Below are 12,863 nucleotides of genomic sequence, written 5' to 3' on the forward strand. Positions count from 1 at the left end.
TGTGATCTCAGGCACTACAGGCTCTCAGAGAGGTAAAAGGTGTCTGTCAGTGGGCTTACCCAGGGCAGATGAAGAAAGTGGGCTCACTTGTATTTGCCAAACGCTCTGCTTTTTGAACATTAAAAGATGGAAGGTGGTGAATTTGTGCTTGAAACTCCAATCAAGGAAGATACATAGAGGTAGGAAACGATCTTCCCTGCTGTGTTTCTGAAAAGAATGAGTTTCCAGCCCAGCACCACTGAAAAACCTGAATGAAACAAGTGGCCTAGAGCTCCTGTGAGATGTGCTGATTCAGCATGTCTTCTGTGGCCAGTCTCCATCCCCTGTCTCCTGGCCATTTTCTCCCAGGACACTTCCAGGAGATGGCAGCAATGGATCTGCTGGCTACTTTTCCCCTGCACCCGCCACCAGCCCTCCTGCCCTTCCCCGTTGCACACACTCTTTCTTCATTGGGTGCCAGTGAGCGTAGCAAGTCTGTGTTTGCCTCAGGGGTTACTGAAGCCATTTGGACTTTTCCTTACTAGTTAATAATTATGGGAAAGTTCTTTCCAGAGGTAGTTAGGTTTACTGCTCGATGGCTTCTGTTTTAAGACAAGCACTCTGATATTAAATGCTGCATTATAACTCACGGACACCTCAGTTTCACGGCGGTACTGCATGCACCTCTGCTTTCTTCACTCTGGTCCCTGCAAGGATGCTCACTTGCAGAGGATGAGCATCAACAACCAACAATTACATTACTCAAAAGATCTCTTTTTCTGTATTAGAGAAAAACTTTATCAAATTTGAATAAACAGTAAAGGAGGAGTCCTTTTTTCCCCCCAAAACCTTTAATTTTTTGTTATTTTATTTCAGAAATATTTCAGAAGGTAATTCCCTTACTATTTTTGTGACAGGGTTTCTCTAGTCTGAAAAGTATGTAACAAACTACAGATAGGAGCATTTTTTAAAAAGAAGCATTAATTACCATTAGCTTATTTTAAGTAAAACACTACTAAAGTTATTTCAGACAAATTGCATTAGTGTGATAAAAGGAGACCTTAGATGTTCACAACAGTATTACGAATAAGTTAGTACATCTTCAAAGCTAGAATTCTAGGCTTTAGTTTGAGTCAGACAAAAATAATCTGACACTTTTATTTTAAAATTTAAGCAAAATCTGATAGTTCTTGAAAAACATTTCCACAGAGAAACTTAAATATCTGCTATCTGCTTATTGTGCATAAGATAGCCCAAAATATTTGCCATCCTTATGATTATGAGGGAATTTTCAAAACCCTGCAAGGCAAAGGGAAGATAAAAAGCTTAAAAATCAATCATTTAGAAAGAAGTTGTATTGATTCCAAAAACTTCAGGGTTCATGTGATGAGCTTTAAGCCTCTCACCAATTGTGTGGCACCATGCAGAAATCTGCCAAAACAACACAGTTTGGTGCTCATTGTATCCTAATTAATACTATAATGAGTTTCCTTAGATAGCCAAATCCTTAATCAGCCCTATCAAAACTATGTCTGTTCAGAGAAAGACTCGTGTTAATTCTGCTTAATTCCTGACAGTGGTTAAGCACCATTAATACTCCATAATTTCATTGTATGTTATTGTAATCATATCAGCATATATCTCGGCAGCTACAGAAGGCTCAATAGGCTGTTCATGAATTATCAGTCACGTGGTTCTGTTTCACTAAGAGACTATCTTCCATCACAGCCAGACCTCCTCTGCCCTCCCCACAGTCAGTAGCCTAAGCAGGTATTAATAAAGGTCTCTTTTTTAAAATTGCACTGCTCTAAATGGTCTTTAAGGGACCCAGCAGTAATCTCAAGATCCCTATATTTTAGCAGGAAGGCAGGACAGAGGAATTAATAAGAGCCCTTTCTGTGTAAACTGCTCCCTGCTCTAAGGCTATATCCTGATGTCAGGGCGCTAAGAGAATTTTAAATGCACAGGATGGATTGTTTGTGTTGCGAAAGCGAAACAGGGGGCAAAGGCTAAGAGACTTGAGAAAATTGAAAGACTGCCAGGGATGCTGGGATGCAAATAGCAACAAAACAGGGATAAATGCTCCTGCTCACATATGCAGGAGTCCTGCAGAAGGAAAAAAAAAAAAAAAAAGGGGGGGGGGGGGGTTATTAATTTTCACCAGGCTGTATCTTACAGCTGGTAGCTCAGCATCAGTTTTTGGTGTAATGAAAATGGTCTGAGCAGAAGATAAATGGTTCATAAAGTGGACCATTTAGATGCAATCGAGGCTCAATCTGGTCAGTGACTAATCACGTCCCCCCAGTAAAGCTGAATTCCACTAGCAGACTTTTTTTTTTTTCCTGCTGTACCAGTGAATTGTAGTCGGGTCTAAGTTCAAGGCAGGCAGAGAATTATCTTGATTTATTAGAGCGCTGCCTGGCCGTGCCACTCGCGCTGCTGTGGCTTTGTGGGCTTCTGCCCTGTTGCTGTCGGAGTGTAATTTTTACTGTTCCCCTGTGACTAGTACACGGCATCATTTTCAGCTGCTAGAAAAATGGGCTGCTTTTGCACCTGTAATTTTTCTTCTTTTGCTGCTGAAGGTATATAATATATCTCTAAAGTGCGTAATAAGTTTCTGAAAAACGTGTTTTTAAAAGAAATTGATTCCAATGGTTTATAAGCCTGAGCAAGGCCACATAAGGAAATGCACCAGATTGCAAAGGTATGCTTGGTTGAAAAGGCAGCCATTTTTTTTTCCCTTCCATTTAGTAAATTCAGACTTCCAGTCCAGGGTGTAATTTCAGGCATTTTCTATACAGTAGCTGCTTCTCATAATGAACTCTGATCAAATAAAAATGTTGTTTATATTGAGACTTTACAAGTCCTGATTAAATATAAAATAGAGTAAAATCTCTCATAATGACATTTAATTGTGAGAAAGAAAAGATTCCAATATAAGAGCGTTCAGCTGCATTTGTTCAATGTTCCTTTGCATAATGCCATTTATAGATAGTTCAATTATGACATTATTATGAGCAGCATATGAGTAACTAACTGGTTTGTCGTATTTTTAGACCTATGGAGAAAGAACTTGGGTAGGAACTACATCATTTCTGGTGGGAGTTTTTTCACAAAAGGCACATTATTTCTGCTGAGATTTGCAATGCCAATTTGTTTAATTATGCCTGAGGTTTCACCCATGATTCTGTGAGAATCTTCACAAAAAATGGGAGGAGGGAGGAGGAGGAGGAGGAAGGGGGAAAGCCCCAGCTTACCTTCTTGAGAGAAAAGAACAAACCAACTGAATAATTTAAATATAGGTGCTAATATATTTTCCCAAAGCCAGTTTGTTCTGGGCACTGGAAGAATCTGACAGATGCGATAGGTAAACTATCAGAGCTAAGCAGGCAAAAATGTTACTGTAAACCCTGGTGGCAATATATCTTCTGCAAGTAGAGCTCAGTTCCTCAGCTGTAGCTGAATATTTTTTGAAGAGTAGAGTTGGTTTTATGAAGTGGAAGTATGAAGCTGAACATACCTGATTCGAGGTTTGGAATTAATTAATTCAAGATCAACTTCCCTATGCTGTCTTTCACTCATTTTTTTGTCTATAAGTGAATGCTTGGGTGACTCAGTTTGGGACAGGCTAGGTTATTTCTTTTCCTTTCTTTTTTTTTTTTTTTTTTTAATAAATTCAATACTGTTAACAGTACTGGAAGAAAGAAAGAAAGCTAAGAACAGCGAAAGAAAGCAAAATAAAGAACAACAAAAACAAAAGGTAAAGCGGTAGATCATGACACATAAATATATACAAGCTGAGATGATGTCCCTTGCACACATGTAGAGCAGCCCCATGTGCTGAGCAGAACTCTCAGTCTGTTTGTTCCACAGGGCATGAGCAAAGCTGGAAAGAACAGAACAAGTTAATTTTTCTACTATTGCGTTGCAAATAATTTCTCAACCAATGCGACCACTCTGGCTTTTCACATCTCTGGCCTTACCAGAGGTCGCAAGATTATAGTAGTTGCTAGGACATTAGAAACAGTGTAAGGAAATGACTGCAGATCTTTCCCCTTTCAAAAAAGCCTCCAAATACTTCATAGAACACCTTTCAATGCAAAATTTAATGGTCTTTTTATCCTGACATTGAGGTTGCTTGAGGACCTCAATACCCCGAAGGAGCAAATTGAAATTACTCTCCTTGTCCTATGGTCCAGAAGGAAGTCTGAAATATCCAGGGAGTGATCTGAAGTTGTACCACCATCCAACGCCTTGAAAGACTCCTTTCAGCAACATTAGGTTTTTATGCTAATCTGCCAGGCTTTCTTCATTATCACATTTACATTTTCATAGCCATACCTGCTGTTTCATTCTTTTCTTTCTCTGGTGACAAAGACCACAGCAAAGCAAAGCCAGTGCACATAAAGAATTGAAAGCAAATCTAACAGTCATTAAGGACAGCAGTGTGGTGATTTTGGTGCTCATCCACTCATTTCATGCAAGCTTCTAAATATCCACCATGGTGTAGCTTTCAATCACTGTCAGCAATGGGCCAAAATTGAACTGTGAATTCAACACCCTTCTAAACTTTGTCAGGGGAAGGTCACACAGACACACAAATACTTTGGGTGCAGAACAATATCATTCCAGTTCCTGGCTGACCATGACCCAAATGTCATGTTATCCATTTCATGTACTCAGAAACACGTTCAATCTCAGTGAGGCATTCCATTCAAGTTCCATTCAAAAATTTGGCCTTTTCAGGACACAGAGTCCCCAGACCAAACCTCGAGTCCTCATCTGACAACATCCTCGAGCCCTGTCCAAATCTGAGTAATAATCTGAGCCAGACATTAAACAGAAGCAGAGTCAGTCCCCTGGAGGTAAAAAGCTCCTTGACATCTTATTAGACAGGCCTCGATCAAATTTGGCTCACTTTGATAATTTTTTGCCAATCTCTTATGCTTGGATAGAATTCTTTTGCCCCAAAGGCAAAGGGAAGCAGAAGAGAGAGGAAGAGCTTTCACCTGTTTGTTCTTTATTTGTAGCAATAATCCATATTTCTGAAAGCATGTACTGCTAAGAAAAAGGGACCATTTTCAGTGATCACAAAATGATGCTTTTACTCCTTCTTAATGTGACTTTTCAGGAAGAAAATTTTTTGAGTATAAATAAGGAGCAGCTATTCAAGACATTTTTATTTATTAATAGTTAGATTCTTTCTCTAAAAAAAACAACACAAAACCCTCCATAGCACCTTGATTGCATTACTACTTCATATTTGCCTGCATAAATAAACCTGACGTTTTACTGCAAGAGAGGCAGCTATTTTAAAGATGGCAAAATGTCAGCTCTTGGATGGTTGGTTTCATTTAACAGGGCTCCACATGAATTTATGAACTGTTCCATAACATCTTCTCCCTGCACCAAATGGCAGACTTTGGGCAGACACCCAATGTATGTTTAGCTAATGTATAACAAACAGAGTATTTACATAGTCAGTGGACCCTATTAGGTATTAAGAATGGTCTCTTTCTAAATTTACTGTTAATTCCCTTCCGCAACAACCTAACTGAAGTGCTCGCTTCTCAGAGAAGGCTAAGAAAATGTACATTTACTCACATGTGTGTATAGGACTTTTCTTTCATTTTAAAATGTCTTTAACAAAACTTCTGACAGTTATTTTCTTTTGCTGCAAGGGTGAGAATGTAGTTTAAGATATTGTTTCCTGACTTTAAAGGTGCCTTGTGGTTTTTAAGGATATTTCAGCAGCTAAAGAAATTCTACTGCAGACACAATGTACCAGTTCATTTCTTAAGCAATAAATGGCAAGCAGGGTGGTGCTGAATAAGCATGCTTATATGGAATTTCTTTTTGAAAAGACCACTAGTTAGGCCCTATAACACTTCAGTTGATATTTCCACAGTGCAAACACGATAGTGGAAATTAAGTTGCCCCAGCAAATTCAGTTTAGGAGAAATTTGTTATGAATAAAATGCTGCTGCTGGCCTTAGAACATTGAATTTATCCACCAAATAATATCTTAGAAATACCACTTCAGAAGAAATCAGCTCTAAATAATTGATAAATTTGGTTTGTTTAGAAACCTTTTGACCCCTGTAATAGAAAGTAAAAACACATTTCAGTTATTAAAGTCACATATATTCCCTCTGGTAGGGGAAGCTTTTAATTTTAAGCTGGTCTCTGTTGGGGCCATTTGATAAAGCTTGGAAAAACCTTTTCAACTGCTGCTGGTGGATTTGGGTCAGCTTCCCTTGGGAAAATGGCAAAAGATAAATTTGTAGCTTTTCATAACACATAAGAAAACTTCAGAGATTTTAAACATCAAGAAGTATTGGAACTGAAAGACAGAGTTTCTCTTTTGTTTCTCCCCCTCCTCCTCCTGCTTCTTCTTCTCTTTTATTTCCAAAAAGAACTTTAAATTCTCTTGTTGTTTTAATTTATTATTTTTTTGCACTATGGAGGTTAGAAAGTTTTGACCTCTCTAACTACACTACCAATGGTTCTTATTAGCGTAAGATTTATTTTGAGATAGAAATACCATCATGCAGTTTTTGTTTTTTAATGGAGCCATTTCATTCTACTAGTTTCAAAGCCAAGAGCAAAGTAAAAACCCTCTATCACCCTTTTATTTTAAATGCATTTCTTAAACTTTGCTTTACCCACTGTTACCAGATCTTTATGTCCACAAATATAAGTCAGTTTCATTTCCCCAGGACAGTAATCACAGTTTATGAATGAGGGCACTGATTCTACTGGGATTGCCAAAATGTACCTGACATTACTGCACTGCTGTTCCACAACAAGGAAATAAACGAGGCTGAAGGAGAAGAAACGTACTTAATACTTATGAAAACAAAAAGACATAATAACACCCAATGGCGAATATTTAAGTAGCCACTTCTGCATAAAGCAAATACAGCAACAAGGCAGATTTTGCTGCTCTCTGAAGCTCTGACTTGCAGACATCCCTGCCTATATTTGCAGAAGTTGCTCCCATTCTTTGTCCCTTCAGGAGCTGCCTCCAAGAAGAGACATTTGCCGACTTTGTGGGGAACATCCATTTCTATACATTCGTCTGAGACTATAAAATTCACTTCATATAAACTACTGAATGGCCATAACTCAACAGAAACAATCTTTCCCTGATGGCCTGGGCTGAACAAGAATATGCACCCTAGAGGATAAAATCTGTGTGTTTTCTTGCAGGCTCTAAAATTATTTAGGCTCTCTTCCCTGTTGTCATTAAGACTAAAGCATGATTCCCTGGAATATATTTGTGAGCATAGTGAGGACATGGAGTGGTAGACGGCTCTGGCAAGCTGAGTTACTCTTCCTGAGTTTCATGGTGAATGAAGCATTGGCACTTTTGAAACTACAGAGCAGCTGAAGTTTTTGATAACTGGACAAGTCCCTAAAATTTTTGCTTATATATGGTCTGTGAAGAGTCCTCAGCAACAAATGGATAGAAGCAAAGCTTTTCTTCTAGACAACTAGCCTTTCTTGAGAAGCCAGTTCTTTCTTTTTGACTTTTCATGCTTGGTTGCTATTCCCAGTGTAAGACACTTTGTTGCATGGATGCAGTGGTAAATTATTAAAAGGGTCTCCACCAGGTATTCATTCATGCAATCACAAATTATGTGTTCATGTACCTCTGCCTAGTGCAGCTCCTCTGTGAGTACTTTAGCAATTTAAACACCTACATTATTTCATTACATTAGAGCTATTATTCAAAGAGTTGCACCTACACCCCATTAGCACCCTCAGAGGGAGGCCAACTCTTAGTAATTTATGTTGTGGAGGGATTGCCACCTTGGACAAGAAAGATGACATGCAGAAAGCTAGGGTGTGATTTTACTGCCACACTATTCCAGCTTCTCAAATAAACACACATAGCACACATCTTCATGGTCACTTGGTCCACTTGGATGAGTGAAAGGGGCGTCTTTGTGTTTACTGTGCACTCAGTGCTCACACAGGAAATAGTTGAGGAGCTGCCAGTATTTAAAAAGGTGACAGCCTGGAGTATTTCATGGTGTTTTTCTTGTGCAGGAATGTCCTGGAAGGATGTGACATTTTGAATTGAAAAATTTCTTTTTATTTTTTAAGGTCTTTTTTTTTTCCTGTTGATACACTTTACCTGATGTCAAATCTTCTGTTTGCACCAAATCAGTGTAGGATGTTCAACATCATTGATATCAGACAGTTTCACAACTCAACACATACTCTAACACAAAGGCAATGCTAGCTAACAGTACATATTGTCCGGCAGTTTTTACCTGGTTGCACTTGATCTCCTAGAAACATAGATGACTTCTTTAATCTGTCTTTTCTTTGGCTATCGCTCATGCTACAAGCAGGTTGTGTAGTATCTCTGCTTCTGCTCTTTATTCCTTGGAAATAGATAGAAATTCCTTCTTTTTCTTCATCTGCATTCTTTTTTTTTTTTCCTAGTTCTCTCGCCCATTCCTCTTCTCTCTCTTCCACCCACCTTATCATAACCTCCAGCTCACAGACAACTGCTGGATGATTCCCCTTCCACTGGCTGTCTCATATTTCAGTAAGCTGACTCTTCCCACCCACTGCAGCACACAAACTACTGCTGGCTAATACCTCACCCCTAACAATTGCTAGCAGTACCTTCCCACGCATATGCACCGGCACATATTCACCTGCTAGAAGCCTCTTTATGCCTTTCATCATCTGACACACTGAAATAAAGCCTGTTTCAGGCCAAAACAATTGGATGTTTACACCAGTTACAGGGGAAGGAGCCAGCATATGCAAAGCATGATTGTTTCAGTTACATTACAGTTACTGCAAGTGATTAGCTAGAAGAAAAATCACCAGGTAAGCAAGAATACTGAAATATTTTTAAGTTTATGTAGAACTTAAAACATGAGCACAAACTTCTTCAAACTGATTGCCCAATAGCAAAATGTCCCAAGTCACAAGCGAGTGGAAATATGCTCTGTTGGGAGGGGGGAAAAAAAAGAATACTGCAATTATTTCTGTCAACAAGCAGTTCTTCCAGAATACATAATGAAAAAAAGCCAATCAAGTTCAAATACGTAGTGTCTGACCATAGTGAAATTTGGTGAACCCTTTCACAGAAATCTTTTCTAAAGGAAAAAGCAGTGGAAATAAAGTGATATTGTTAAGAATAGAAAATTTTAAGTATATTTCCATATTTTAAATACTTGACAGTGTCTTCTCCAAGACAAATTTTCCAGAGTACCTGTCTATTGAGCAGAAAAAAGCCACAGTAAAATAATAAGTCCAGCACACAGCTGACCATTTTCCACACAAATTAATTGCAAATAAAACACAAAAGAGATCTGACTTCTCAGCACTAGAAGAGGGTAACTGCTGCTGAATATTCACCAGAGGAGGCAAAATTATCCATAGGATAAAAATATTGTAACACCATAATAACAAAACAAGCACTTTGACACTGTGTAAAGAACACCCCAGTGTCATTGTTGCTAAAGGCAAGAAATCAGGGATGGTAGCATTATCCCTCATTCTTCTCTTCATAATTAGAAGACAGAATCCGAGATGCCTTATCAAAAATAAAACGTGCAACAACAAAATCAGCAGTAAATATTGTAAAGTAAGTGCAAACAAAGCACTGAAACCTCATGAGATCCATGATCATGTCAGCCTAGTGCAGGAAAAGATTTATTTGAATCAAACTGGAAGGATTACCTCTTGTAATGATTATTTCTTGAGTATTTTTTAAATTGAGATGTTGAACAGCCCATTGATGCAACAATGTAATGACACATTGAAAATCACAGTTTGCTCATCACAGGATTCCAGATGAGTTAATAGCAGATAATTGCACACATTTTGCAAGCACGTCATTTCAACAGTTCTCTTTGATATTCCAATTTAAGTGCACCTTGTAAACTCTGGCTATGTACAGCCAAGTGTACCAGAAAAAGACTTTTCCCAAAGAGAAATGAACTTAAAACAAGAAAAAAACCAAGCCAAAATGCAACAATCCAACCAAAAAGCCTACATTTTTTAGGTTAGAACATTGTGATCACAGAGACATAAATGTTGGTGTCAAAACAAGTTCTCTGAATAAAAGGTTTTTGAACCTAAGTTAGCTTCAAAAGAAAATATACATAAACTGGGAGCAAGCAAACGAAAATGCCATAAGTTCTCTGCATTAGCAGCAGAACTACTGCCAGGAGTTACATCACCACCACCAAGACCATATGCCATCACTGTTTGTGACACTGGTGAAATGAAAGCCTTTAGAGAACACCCAGCTGGATAATACCACTCTGCTTTTTGAGGTAACACAGATGCAGCCTTCTATGTCTCACTAACTTTGGCTCCTGAATGAAACGGAGAAAACAATTTTGAGGTATAATGCATTGTGTCCTAAATTCAATACATAAAACAAGTTTACCTTCACTTGGGTAAAGCTCACTCAAACTCACCAGCCATGCCATAAAACAAAGGAACACACAAACACGGCAGCACACGGTGCATTAGAATGCAAATTTGCTTTGACAACTGCATTTGCCATAGGAAAATGAATTGTTTGGGGAAAGAAAGAGACCAGGTGATTTGAACAGCAGTTACTGACAGTTGTCCTAAGTTCCACCTGAGACATTTCTATTCATGTGTGTGTTATGAATAAGTGTCACAAGTTGGTAATGAAGACATCAACTGGTTTCATTACCTGCATTTCATTTCCAGAAGAATGGTGATACAGATCTCATGGTATCCACTGCAATTATAAAATTGATTTCTGCCCTCAGTAGATCCACAAAGAGGCTGAACAATCCTCCAAGAAGCACTGCTTCTGAGCTTCTGCCCTGGTGCCAGTATGTCCAGCTTTATGTCTTTTTGGCTGGTGGTAAGAAGTGGGGTAATCATCAGAGCCCCGGTTTGCCTGTTAACGCAGTGACGTGTTAACTAGCATAGCACGTTCTTAGCCCTTTCCCTGCTGAAAGCAAATAGCAATTTGGAGGAGGCATGTTCCCACAAGGCTTAGCACAATGCTCAGTTCCTCCCTATGCTGCAGAAGACTGTCTGAGCTGGAACTCTTACATGCATTAAGCCATTAGAAATTTGGCTCTCATTTTTGTAGTACCAATAACCTCACTAGAAAGCTACCATAATAAAGAACTGAAGAAGCTAGTCTGTTTTTTCAAATATAGATATTATGACCTTTATATCACACTAGTAAAGATTTCCCCATTAGGTTAAAAACATTTTAAGATTTGTGCATAAGTCTTTGAACTGCTGCTATTCTGGAGATAGCTGAAGGGAAGCTAGCAAGAACAATGTCGACTTTACTCATCAGTTTCCAAGCTCCTGAGACCATATTTCATTTCAGAAACCGTGAGAGAATTCAAAAAAATCTCAGAATTCTAATATCAGGAGAAATTCTGAAAGCAAAACATTGCTGATCTCTGAATTGCTTTAAAACTAAAGTCTCAAATGCCTCTAAATTAGGAATCTATTTTTCACACAACTCCTGCTATGAAAAGCTTTGGTTGAAGCTGAGCATGGTTCTCTTGATATCTGTATGTGTGTGGAGCTGGGGGTTCATCTCAGAATCTGATAACTGTGAGCCCTGGATGCAATCCACACCTGAGCACAGTGTTCAGTATACATCTATGTCAAATGCTGAAGAAGCAAATTCTGGGTTTTCATTCCAGGACAAATAACATTATTCTGCAAAGTCTTGTGCAAGATCTCTCTGCATAAGTAAAATACCAGGAGTGTGCAACACCTTCAGTGACTTAATTCACAATCTACACTGATGACATGGATTGTGTGGCATTCAGGGGTTCTAGGTAGTTATTGAAAATGCTTAAATCCTATAATTTTTTAACAAAGGAATGACATACATGACCTGAGATTGACTTTAATGGATAGCACACACTATTTCTGAGCATAAGAACATATGAGCTTCCAGGTTACTGGAATCTAGTAGTGCTAGTTGAAAATAGTTACTTGGACTGTAAAATCAAACATGTAAGACTAAAATATCAGCCTTTTGGTTGTATGTGCTAACCTTCTCCTACCCTCTGAGCAGTCCACCCTGAATACTGATTTAAACAGGATCAATTGGAAAAGGTAGTATGATCATATATAACACATTTGCACCAGAACCCATTCATGTAAAAGAGGCTACATTAGGGTTCAGAGGCATTTCTTAACTCTCAAGTAGAAGCTCTTGCAACTGCAGGAAACAAAAATAAAGATAACTCTGCTGGGAGTTATTTTACACTCCTTCTTATTTCTGGCATTGGAAGTTACACACGAATCTTGAACCTGATGCATTGCAGTGCAGGATGCTATTGCTAGGATTGTTGAGATCTTTAAGTGTACAGATGCACATTAGCTGAGAAAGGTGTGTGTGAGTTTATGTGTGTGTGTGGATGAGGAAAACATCTTGAATCTACAGTGTCAAGAAGGCTGTACTGTTACCCCTTAAGCTAAGTATTTTAGGGTTTGGGATGGAATCTGCTCAGTTTGGAACTTTTTGTAATGTAAGACCACAGACTCAACCTCTTCTTCACCTGCCTTTCCATTTTCTTGTCTTCAGCTGGTTCAAACTGTGTCTCTTGGTGTTGGCAGTGTCAGAGTGAGCTTGGCCTGCAGCCTGGAGTCTACTAATGTTTTCCCAAAAGATAAAAAATAAGAGAAGGGTAATGACAATTTCTGTCACTTTGCATCCTAAATGGAATTTTATGGGACAAAGAGAAGAGACTTCGGTGGCCCAAAGGGATTTCCTCTGCTGAATACCAAACACCTTCCACAAACAACAGAAATGTGAGAGATTCTCAAAATAAAAGGTCACAGGGATTTTCTATAATAGAAAGGCTTTAACAACAGGGTGTTGTTACCAG

At 38.7% G+C, this 12,863-nt stretch overlaps 1 long non-coding RNA gene across 10 annotated transcripts in view; it reads left to right on the forward strand.

Moving 5' to 3' along the window:
* LOC119698814 overlaps nt 1–12,863 on the forward strand; it is a 159,323-nt gene that overhangs the window by 98,414 nt on the left and 48,046 nt on the right. The gene's annotated exons all lie outside the window — the stretch shown is intronic.

The sequence above is a fragment of the Motacilla alba genome, chromosome 1 (assembly GCF_015832195.1).
Source record: "Motacilla alba alba isolate MOTALB_02 chromosome 1, Motacilla_alba_V1.0_pri, whole genome shotgun sequence".
Lineage (NCBI taxonomy): Eukaryota > Metazoa > Chordata > Aves > Passeriformes > Motacillidae > Motacilla > Motacilla alba.